The sequence below is a fragment of the Temnothorax longispinosus genome, chromosome 10, assembly GCF_030848805.1.
Source record: "Temnothorax longispinosus isolate EJ_2023e chromosome 10, Tlon_JGU_v1, whole genome shotgun sequence".
Taxonomy (NCBI): domain Eukaryota; kingdom Metazoa; phylum Arthropoda; class Insecta; order Hymenoptera; family Formicidae; genus Temnothorax; species Temnothorax longispinosus.
In genome coordinates, this window is record NC_092367.1 from 14,494,202 (window position 1) to 14,498,691 (window position 4,490).

A 4,490-nucleotide genomic window follows, 5' to 3' on the forward strand; every position below is an offset into this window, starting at 1 on the left:
CAAGGCCTTTAATTATGAAGATATTCAGCGATTGGCAATGAGATAACATGTTTTTGTTTTAAAAAAGATAATTATGTAAAAGACCTATTGCATTTAAGAATAGATTTAATGCGTTTTTTTGCTTTGTAATGTTTTTCCACTTCTTCTTTTTTCCCTTCTTAATAAAAAAAAGTCATAAAAACGCATGAAGTGGTCGTGCTCTTTTCCGCGTATATATGTGATTGGCAGGCGAGGATGCTGTCGATAGTGTCGATGGTGATCGAGATCGTGACGAGTTCTGCGAGTTCTCGTGTGTAACAGTTCGCGTCGTGTCTAATACATATTATTTATATATTTTATTCATATATATGTAATAAATATAAATATATATATAATTCATATTACCTACTTATTGTACAGTACGTATTATTTATTAAAATTTATTTATTACATAATACATATTATAAATTATATAATACATATGTACATAAGTATGCATATATCAATAGATATGTATGTATGTACGTACACCGGCAGAAATGGTGTCTCTCGGCGGCAAAGGTTACGTATGCAAGCACACGCATACCTAGCCGCCGCTCCGTGATACACTATTTATGCCGATGCATGTATGTACATACGTATTACACAATTAAAAATTATGTAATACAAATTTGTTGCTATTGTTAATTCTAATTTTAATTAAGTGAAAAATTTGACAGCTCAATATCAAACATTATCATGAGGTTATTATGGTTATGTGAAGAAGCTCTCAACATGTAGTGATTTACGAAAAAGAAATAAAGGGAAAGAAAATTTCAAAGAAATAGGAGAGAGTGCCGTTATACTAACCATATTTACCAAGGTAAGATTACTATACAGATAATTTTTTGGTGGTAAAAAGATCATTATGTATATGTATATGTATGTATAATATACATATTGTATATACATTTCTATATGCAGATAATTATATAGGGAAACGGGGGGTAGCCCCGGTCAGTGGATAGCCCCGGACATTATTGAAATTCAAGTATACCGCGTATCTATGGCCATTGTTTAAACATTCTAATATTGCCCTTCTGCGTATCTCCGACATATGCAGAATGTTTAAACAATGGCCATAGCTACGCGGTATATTCGAATTTTAATAATGTCCGGAGCTATCCCCCTGGGTAACTCCGGTATTTACGCCGCGCGGAGTTTTACGCCGCAGATGTCAGAAAAAATAGAAGAAATGAAGGTACTTGCTCACAATTATTCTGTTATGTGCCTTTATGCCATATTAATATCGTGTTGTAATTTCAGTTCTTTACTGTTAATATTAACGAACCTATCGTGAGTTGAATCGATTTCTCACTGTCGTAAGAAGCGCGATCTTGATGTGTTACGACCGTCTATGGTTACGACCTATGTAAAAATGATTACTGGTAGAGAATGTAAAAGGTTTAATGGTTATTTTATGATACATAAGTGTAGAGGGATAGTAAATAATGGAATACAGCAAAATACAAGTGCATAACTCTTGTATTTTTTGTTTAACTTAATATCTTGTATATCCTTCTTGTTTGGGATATTGTAAATTCAAAAATCCAATTTAAATAATAGCTTTATTTCTTTTTCACAAAATTATATTACTTAACTTAACTCAAGTGACATGTATTTCAAAATAAGATGTGAAATCTTTAATTTCTCCTTTACAAAATTATATTATCTATAAGAAACTTATTTTTCGCTCGTTTGAAGCAAGACTATAATGAGAAGTAAGATTTTTACCACCATTATACGAGCATTAATAGATGTTACAGAAAATTCATATCTAATTCTTATATGCATTATTGTAATACATATATATTCCAACTATTTACTGTGTTCCGATCACAGCCGGACTTAATACACAGTTATCATTAGAACGTTAAAAAACCCTTCCATCAACCTCACAATTAAATCGACACGATTTAATTAATTTCTTATTGTTAATATACGCTGACCTCACAATGCGTCTTAGTATTTACAACTATTATTAACCGATTATTGCGAAGAATATTACCACATGCCTCGATGGTCGAATTGGTACGACGCCCTACACGGAATGAGGGAGGTTCCAGATTCGAACCCTGGCTGAGGTGATATTTTTCGCAATAAATTCTTTACAGTTTTTTAATAATTAAATCATGTCGATTTAATTGTGGGGGGATGGAAGGGTTTTGTAACGTTCTAATGATAACTGTGTATTAAGTCCGGCTGTGATCGGAACACAGTGAATTCGCTTCGTGCATGAACGTGGAGGGGATTCGCGAAACGACTTAGGCGCTCATAGCAATCAGTTTGGAAAGTTGGGCTGAAACACGCTAACCTTTTCATAAATTCAAAAGATGGAAAATAAACAATTAAAAAGAAAAGCAAAATTATATTGTTGCGTAGTAAAGTGTAAAAATAATTCTTGTGATACTCCAGATAAATTATTTTACTGTTTTCCAATATCTAATGTACATTATCCACATAAAGTACAAAGACGTGAAATATGGTTAAAAGCTATTAAAAAGTTAAGGTAAATACATTTTACTAATAAATAAAAATTCAAAAGTTGCAAAAAGTATCCATAATAGAGCTTATTTGTTTATTTTAATAATTTTCCTTTCTTAGACCTGATGGATCAGATTGGAAGCCGCATGACAGATCACGCATTTGCAGTGACCATTTTATTGGAAATAAAAAGTCAGAGGACCCTCGTAGTCCCAGCTACAATCCCACAATTTTTCCAACTATTTATAAAAAGAAAAATATTTCAAAAAATATTGCTATTGCGCGATATGAACGGTTTTTAAAAAGATCATCTGAAGAGTTCGTGAAAAAAGATTTAATTTAAAAAAAGAAAAATATTGAGTTTTAGTTTTTATTGAGTTTGTTGCACTTCTATCAGAGTTTACGTACCATATATTAAAGCATAAATATGTTTGCATTTCTTTCCTGCACTTGACACACAATTCAGAAACATGAAGTACATGACGATTATTATCCAACTAAAAAACAATAAATCAGTTATAAAAAATATAAATTAAGTTATTAAACATTAATATTTATCTCCAAACTAACTCTGTAGGGGTGTAAAGTGACAGAAGTTTGACGTACGACACTATCTGTTATCAAAATACCAGTGTCATTTGTGTATCTTTCTTCGACTCTTTTAACATGAGATACAGCTAATTTTTTCTCTTTTACAGTGGCTTGAGGATGAAAATCAATTGAATGAGTAATCTCTTTAAACCCTGTTATCAAAATTATATTCATTTTTAACACTTTATCAGTCTCTAAGAAGAAAAATACAAAAAATTGTTATTGGTTAAGATAATATTTTTCTCAGTTTACAGGTCAATATTTAACATATTTTATGACATAAAAATCATAGTATTATATAATTACACAAAATTATAATACGGACATGCGATATTTAGATTGTATAATTATAATAGTGCATTAAAAACGATTTTGTTTTAATTCTCTTTATACACGTTTCATAAATTGTGTCAGTCCAAGTATTACATTTAACCGTCACGCGGCGCCACGTGTTTTCATGCACGAAGCGAATAGTTGGAATATATATGTGTTACAATAATGCATATAAGAATTAGATATGAATTTTCTGTAACATCTATTAATGCTCGTATAATGGTCTTACTTCTCATTATAGCCTTATATTATCTAACTTAACTCAAGTGACATGTATTTCAAAAAAAGATAAGAAATCTTTAAATTAAATTGCGCCAATTGCAAAGAGATTATTATTTCACAAAATTGCAAACTCAATCCAAGTGATACGTATCAACCTAAATGGTAGTAGCCTTATTTCTCCTTAACAAAATTATATCACAAAATTGCGTTACCTAACTCAACCTAAGTGATTTAACCCTCCGAGAACACAAGGGGTCAATTTGACCTTTACCTCGAGTTTTATCGTAAATATCTTGAAAGCATTTTGAAAATTGGCGGACCTGAGGCCCTCTAGCTGTAGTTTGGGGTACTAACTATACGTTAGGATGCTCCCATTGTACAGCGCAATACGCAGTAGGCGTTGGACATTATATAAAGTCGGTGTAGGGTCATTCTGACCCTGGAGATGTACTAAGCGTCGGTTTGCAATAGTGAGCACGATGGCGTATAGTTTGCGGCTACGTGTTCAGAATGTTATAGTAAGTGCTGAGCCAGAACATTTCGATGGCAACAGTTTTTCTGAGAAGGAGGATAATGTATCAGTACAGTCAAACTAAGATGCAATGTCCGAGTTGCTTGGGTCCGATGTGCGATGAACATCCGTGTTTATTTATGTAATAACTGCGCCGGAAGTAAATAAATAATGAAATAATGAAGTATTAACTTTATATAATAAGAAATAAATTTTTCTAAAACTTTTTCACAAAATTTTTCGATTTTTTAACCTTAAAAACCACCTTCGTCACCTAGCAAAATAAATACCTTTTCTTAAAAGTACACTAAAGTACAATTTTTTTCTTGAT

At 31.8% G+C, this 4,490-nt stretch overlaps 1 protein-coding gene across 4 annotated transcripts in view; it reads left to right on the forward strand.

The window, feature by feature from the left end:
- Nucleotides 1-225: 225 nt before the first annotated feature.
- The window catches only part of LOC139820596 (cytochrome P450 4C1-like), an 18,256-nt gene continuing 13,991 nt past the window's right edge, over nt 226-4,490 (forward strand). For 2 of the 4 annotated variants that reach the window (XR_011734030.1, XR_011734031.1), the window contains exons 1-2: nt 226-398; nt 699-841. The gene's annotated coding sequence lies outside the window, so the exon portion shown is untranslated. The remainder of the gene's footprint in view (nt 399-698; nt 842-4,490) is intronic. The other 2 variants (XM_071790979.1, XM_071790980.1) reach the window with 1 other exon arrangement.